Below are 7,806 nucleotides of genomic sequence, written 5' to 3' on the forward strand. Positions count from 1 at the left end.
TGTGTCTCAAGAGACACAAAGGGTGGGAGGTGAGGAGACCCTGGTTGATGATGAGTTAGGCAAGAATACTGACACGCATGACTGTATGGAACACCTGAATCAGACCTTTACTGCAAGGCCCGACATATGTGACACCCCCTTAGAAAATGTAGATTTTACGTTTTATACAGACGGAAGTTGCCATAGACAGACAGAGACAGGAGAGCTATGTACTGGTTACGCTGTTGTAGACGATCAGGATGTGGTAGAAGCTGAACCCCTTGGTCCACCTCACTCAGCCCAGGTGGCGGAACTAGTAGCACTAAGGAGAGCGTGTGAATTGGCAGAGGGTAAATCAGCCAACATATATACTGACTCTAGGTACGCCTTCGGGGTAGTGCATGATTTTGGGGCCCTTTGGCGTCTTAGAAACTTTACGACAGCAGCAGGTACACCAGTGGCACACTCACAACACATAAAAGGACTTCTGACAGCGATACAGTTACCCAGAACAGTAGCCGTCATAAAGTGCAAAGCCCATACCTTTGAAGAAGACCCAGTGTCATTGGGCAACAACAGGGCAGACGAAGCTGCTAAATGGGCAGCAGGGCAACCTATGACTGTATCGACCGAGACTATGATGGTTTTTCAGACATTAGACACGCAGAAATTAATTGAAATGCAAGATTTGTGTTCCCTGCAGGAGAAGGCGGTCTGGAAGGCGAAGGGATGTGGTCAAGAGTCCTCAGGACTCTGGAGGGATGGACAAGGTAAGCCTGTAGCTCCCCGAACATACTATCCAAGCCTGGCTGAAGCAGCACACGGCCTGACTCACCTGGGTAAAGAAGGTATGTGCAAACTGGTGAGAGCATACTGGTGTGCTCCCGGATTTTCCTCTCAAGCTGGTAAGAAAGCAATGTCATGTCTTACTTGTTTGAGGAAAAATGTTGGGAAAACTATTCCAACTGAGCCATCCCACATCCCTCCTACAGACGGACCTTTTCAGGTAATACAAATTGACTATATCCAACTACCACCGTGCAGGAATCTGAAGTATGTGTTAGTGTGTATTGATGTGTTTTCCGGTTGGGTAGAAGCATATCCGGCAGCCACTAATACTGCTGTGTTCACTGCAAAGAAAATTGTACAAGACTTTGTGTGTAGGTTCGGTATCCCTAGAATCATTGAAAGTGATAGGGGTACCCATTTTACTGGTGATGTCTTCCAAAATATGTGTAAACTCATGGGAATCAGTAGCAGACTTCACACCCCTTACCGACCACAAGCCAGTGGTAAGGTGGAGAGAGTAAACGGTACTATCAAGAACAAACTAGGTAAGATAATGGCTGAAACTGGGTTGGCATGGCCTGAGGCTTTGCCGTTGGTCCTCCACAGCATTCGAACCACTCCTAGACCTCCTCTTAATCTGTCCCCCTTTGAGATACTGTTCGGACGACAACCTCATTTGATCGTGAGTCCACAAGACGACTTAAAGTGTAATAATGAAGTGACTGTACAATATCTTATAAGAATGAGTAGACAGCTGAAACAACAACAACAAAAACTAAAAATGCTGTCACCTGGTATGCCAGAAACGAACTGTCATGATGTTGAACCTGGAGACTATGTTATGATCCGCAATTTCTTACGTTCAGGTTGTTTAACAGACCGTTGGGAAGGCCCGTACCAAGTGCTGCTGACCAGTACTACATCACTGAAGGTTGCAGAGAGAGACACTTGGGTCCATTCCACCCACTGCAGGAGAGTCCATAATCCGGAGAAAGTGCAAGACAAGACTCAGACCGATGACATAGAGCTGTCACTTGTGAGCCTGTTCCGGGAGACCTAAAGCCTGCAGTTAAGACACCTGAACCAGAGACGTTGCCTCAGAACTATCTTTCCAGCGATGGAGTGGCGGTTTTTGTTTTTCTTTTGTTCCAGGATTTTCCTTGTTTTTACTTTTTCTAGGACATTCTATTTTTGTGAAGGAGAATGGAGGATGGAGGAGAGTTCTGGGAGTGATACGGATGAAATGGAGGCCGAAGAAAAGTTAATAGGATATCCTGAGCAGCCCATTATCAAACTTGGTCCAGGGGTTATGAAAAGGTCTGCTAGCTCAGGAACTCGGAGGCAGTGTGAGGGGCTATTGTCTGATGAGTATTGTATCTGCAAGTTCTGCAACTCCCTAGTTGACGAGAGATGCATCCAACGATGTCAGTCCCCCAGTACTCTGAATATAGGCGGGCATCCATTGGAGGATTATCACTCCCTGGTGGGTAAGGTGCTAAACCAAACTGAGTGTTGGGTGTGCTCTCACGTGCCTCAAGGGCAGCATAACATAGGACTAGTGCCATTCCCGCTAAACATATCCGAAGTACTCGAATTAAGGGGTGGGAGGCCCATAGAAGGGAGGTACAATAACACTAGGTCCCCTAGTCTGACGCTTCGACAATACTCCATAGGCAGATCGTTGCTGTGCCTAAACATATCTCATGCAAAGCGCCTGGAGAATTGGGAGGCTGACCTATCAGATCAGACAATGGCTTGCCACACTCATTTTAGAGAGAGACCCACAAGGTCACTACTAGGCAGGAATGCTGATGGAAGTCACAAGTTAGGGCGTATAACCAAACATAAGAAGGTATCTATTGGAAAAGTCTCTACAGATAAATGTGAAAATATCATTAATGCCAACACGTGTCTAGAGCAGATGGAGACACTAGGCATGGGTAGTTTTATCAAAACTCTGTGTGATATAATTCATGGGCATACTGTTCCTTATGTTCTCCCTGATGATGTGTATTTTGTTTGTGGGAGGAAAGCTTATTCCTGGGTGACTCCGAGTTCCAAGGGCTTGTGTTTCTTAGCTAAACTGGTTCCTGAAATCATGACTATTACTCATGAAGAAATGGTAGATATTCACAAGACTACATCACCACCATACATACACACACAGTATGAACACCGTGGAAAGAGAAATATGATTCCTGGTGAGGAACCCATAGCTACAAAATTGATTAGTGAAACTGCTGGTTTCCAAGTTATGGTTGCTCTAGATCTCACCAGGACCGCTCGGGGAACATTAAACTTTAAGTATATCCAAGACCTAGCTAAATTAATAGATAATATCACCGAGATGTATGATGACACTTTCAGGTATACTGGAAGGGAGCTACAAGCGTACAAGAAGGAGTTGGTGCAACATAGACTGGTACTAAATTATCTCACCTCTATTACTGGTGGGTACTGTGTGACACTGGCCACCCAGTTCGGTGTCAAATGTTGCACGTACATTACTAATAATACGGAAGACCCTAAAGAGGTTATAGACCGGAAGATGGATGAAATTTTGCAGCTGAAATGGGAATTTCGAAAGAGCCATAATTCTTCGTTATATGAGGTCGGGGAAAAGGTGGCGGGTTGGTTCTCATGGTTGAACCCAGCAAAATGGTTCTCTGGTCTGGGGGAGTGGGTACAGGAAATGATTGCGAGTGTAGGTAAGCTCCTTCTCCTTATACTGGGTGTCATCTTAGCAATTGGTTTAGTTGTCAAATGTGTTCCTACTGTGTTGAAGTGTGGAAAACGGTCTCATAAGAGTAACACTGAGAAAGAGACTGAAAGGGTGGTACCAGATACCGAGATCATGGTCTGTGAAGAAGTATTGTATAATCCTGAACTTGAAACGGTGATTGGGTGATAGTTTAAGACACTATCAAAGGGTGGAACTGTCGAAGTCAGCAAATTGGATAAAGTCATTTCAATTAAAGTCTAGCAAACTTGGTTGTCTTTGTCTGAAAAGATGCGTACGGTACGCTATGTCGTACAAGGGCACGCTACGGCGTGAAAGGGCGTACGCATCCACTACACGTGGCAGCAACAGTAATTGGTCTTTTACCATACATTTGCACAAACACGCATACTTATAAAATAGTACACATTATTGGTAGTTGCAACACATAGTCAGTTATGTCGAAATATAGTAGTATTTATATGTTATATCAGAGTTACATGCATATTAGTGAAATACACAGAACGGGTTAAAGGAATAACATCATGAGTGGTATCATAATGAACCTTGTTACATATCCTACTGTTTGGTGCGCTCTGCGAGGGAATCGCAGAGTGCATACGCAAGTTATGAATGATAGGGAATTATGAACTACTTAAGAGTAAGGAATTCTGGCGGGAAGAGCAGAGCATACCCCCTGCAGAGATGACCCCCTCCTTTGGATTCCTTAGGATGAACCAGCCAATGATCGACGACCCCTTGGACATTCCTGAGACCCGGACCAATAGATGCAAGCCATACCATCTTCATTGTATTACTGTACTTGATTGTGTATATAAGCAGCAGCTTGTGATCCAGAGTACAGACTTCTTGTCCCCAGACTTCAGGATTGAATGACTGCACTGGATCCAGAGCGCCTGCGTTAAGTAACGGCTGTATTTACTATTACATCGCTTGAGCATATTTTTTCAACTTATTGCGAATAAATATTTGTGCGTTGGAAACACAAATCGAGGTTCGACAATCGTTATTGGTTAGCGACAATACGCACATTACAATTTGATAATAAGTTTGAATATGGCCTATCTTGATCCTGCAGTAATATAGTGCAATGTGATTCTGTTCTATTAAACCATTCCCCCTGAGCACTGTTGCTACACTAAGGTTTTAGACACATTTTAATTGTGTAAATTTAGTTATAGGGCTTAATATTTATTTATTTCTTTTAATTAGATTTACATTATTTTCAGGCAACTAAATTAATGTGGGGTTTCAATTAATATTTAGCGATATATATTCTATTACATTCCTACTTTAATTTGGGAATATTATATTGATTTGTAGGGGAACTTTATCTTGTGTATTTTGGGTTTCACAGCAACTTTGTGTTGTTTAATATTAATATTAACATAACATAACACTAGTCATAGAGGGGCTATGTTTTTGGGTAATCCTGATCTGTGATGCCAGTGGAAGAGGGCCAGTTGAAGGATACTAGGCACCTAGGTACCTTTCCACATCGAGCACCAGCCCACTTAAATGCCAATGGTGTGGCTAGCAAAAGAGAGGGGTGTCAGTCTCAGTGCTACTACTTATTCGTGTTAATGACAGGTAGGTAGTTTGCCGCTGTTTGGTTACAACACAGTGCAATGCAACTCTACTAGCCAATCAATGACACGGAAGAGTAGTGTCCGTCAGGATCAAAACTAAAGGTAGGAAGCACCTCATGCCCATTGTCAGCCAATGAAGAAGTGTTGCATTTAATTTAAATCCCCACGGCACTACAGGGAAAATAAAAACAATAAATGAGTGACATGATATCACTTATTACGACTTATAGCAACGGACTCAATTTGCCTAATAGTACTGCTGGCCCTGGATCCACAGTTTGTTTTAGTAATCCTCTGGTGTTATACCACTTCTTTTTTTCTGTTTTCAGGATATTATTTTCTGAATGTATTTTTATTTTGTTTATACCTGTCTAGTACAACATATCTTGTTGTGTTTGGTTCTCTGTGTTTTTACTCTTAATATATGGACAACTGCAAACTGTTTTTCTCTCCTCCTTTCTATGCTAGATGTAATTCTCAATATCTGTTCCTACTCTGTACGCAGCCCCCTGTGGTGAGTAATCCTGCCTCCTGGAACTTTCTAATATGCTTTACAATTGAGGTCTGTTATGATGAAGAATGCTGTATTATATTTGGTATATAATAACCAAGAGCTTTATTGCTTTAATGCTGTATTATATATAGTATATACAAAACAAGAGTTTTATTATATACTATATTAAATTCTGGGATAATTGGCTCTTACATATGGTGACAGTTGGTGCTATATTGTTGTAATAATAGATGTTGCTCATTATTTTAAATTTGGTGCAGGTCAAAGGGAACATATCATTGCTCCTCCTTTCATACAATGTTCACACTGGTACCAGTTTGCTACCATTGACTGACCTTGCCACTATTTACATTGTCACACCCACTATTTTGTATAAACACACTCATTTAAAAAAAACTACATGGACTGGTAGAGTGCATTTACAAGTTCATCCTGGAAGCCAGTTTGTCTAGTAACTGCCCTTATATTAAATATAATCTGTACATAGGACATAAGCCTAAATAACATGAAGTACAACCTAAAAGTCAAAGTTTTTTTAACCTAGTATTGCATAAGACTAAACCTTTACTTTATAGTACTGGCTGCTTTAGAGCTAGTAAAGCAACCAATTGCATATTATAGAACAGAATAATGTACATGAAATAACTGTAGTGTTTATACTTAAAATATAACTACATAAAAAAACTGGAAAAAAAATATACTTTGGAGTAGAGCTTCATGAGATAAACTAAAATAAAATCTAATTTTTGCTTTTCTTCAAAGCTCCGTTCGCTGCATCGGCCAGGGTCCCCACACACTCTAGTGGTCCCACACTGCTCTACATTATCTTCTTCCTGATTGGCCTGTTTGAAATAAACCCAGTGAGTGTTGATACCCCACCCCATACACTTTACAATTACCTAAATGGGGAACAGTCTTCAATTTTTACTTACAAAGTAAGTAAATATTAGATTTCTTATTTTAGTTCATCCACCTCTAATGAAAACTAAATTTTATTATTTTCCAAATAAAATCCCATCTCACAGTAACTTCTTTTATGAACACAGACTAATCCCTTAATGTGCAGGGCTCAAATGAATTGAAAAAAGTGCATATAATCTGTGAATGTTTATACTTGCAATTGGCACTTAGGATAATTCAAACCAAGAGGAATAAAGGCAATAACCACTATACTGCTATTTCTTCATAGAGTAAATCTCATTATTTAGTACATATAGTTTCTATATTTGATTTTATGTGGTCTTCCGCTTTGTGGCTGATTTGCTGTTGTTCCTAAACGCTTCCACTTTCTAATAATATCACAAATGACTGTGAAATATCCAGCAGGGATGAAATTTCACGAACCGTCTTATTGCAAAGGTGGCATCCTAACACAGGACCACGCTTGAAGTCACTGAGCTGAGCCATTTTGTATCCCGAATGTTTGAAAATGGAGACTGCATGGCTAGATGCTTGATTTTATACACCTCTGGCAATGGGTCTTATGGAAACACCTCAATTCCTTAATTAACAGGTGTGGCCGAATACTTTTTGTCCATATAGTGTATGTATAGATATTCCAGAGACGTATAGCAGTAATAAAATGATAATATTGCAAAATATTTTTTAATTCAATAAAATAGCCCAGTATGTTTAACCAAGATATATACAATGATTAGTCACCACATTAAAACTAGTGACAATTGCAGTGAAAAACATTGATTTTCTCATTGCAATGGCACCTGTCGTGGGGTGGGATATATTAGGCAGCAAGTGAACAGTCATTTCTTGAAGTTGATATGTTGGAAGTAGGAAAAATGGGCAAAGATCTGAGCAACTTTGACAAAGTCTAAATTGTTAGGACTTGACGACTGGGTCAGAGCATCTCCAAAACAGCATGTCTTGCGGGGTGTTCCCGGTATACTGCACTTACCAAAAGTGGTCCATGGAACATGGAAGGACAACCAGTGAACCAGTGACAGGGTCAAGGGCGCCCAAGGCTCATTGATGCCAAGGCTTGTGGGGTGTTGCCAGTATGCAGTGGCTAGTAACTAGCAAAAGTGTAGGGGTATGGTGCGTATGGATCTGTGTAGCTGCAGACTGGTCATAGTGCCCATGTTGAACCCTGTCCAACTCCAAAAGCACTTACAATGGGCATATGAGTGCCAGAACTGGACCTTGGAGCAATGGAAGAGGCTGGCCTTGTCTGATGAATC

This window comes from Mixophyes fleayi, chromosome 2, assembly GCF_038048845.1.
Source record: "Mixophyes fleayi isolate aMixFle1 chromosome 2, aMixFle1.hap1, whole genome shotgun sequence".
In the NCBI taxonomy this organism is placed as follows: Eukaryota; Metazoa; Chordata; class Amphibia; order Anura; family Limnodynastidae; genus Mixophyes; species Mixophyes fleayi.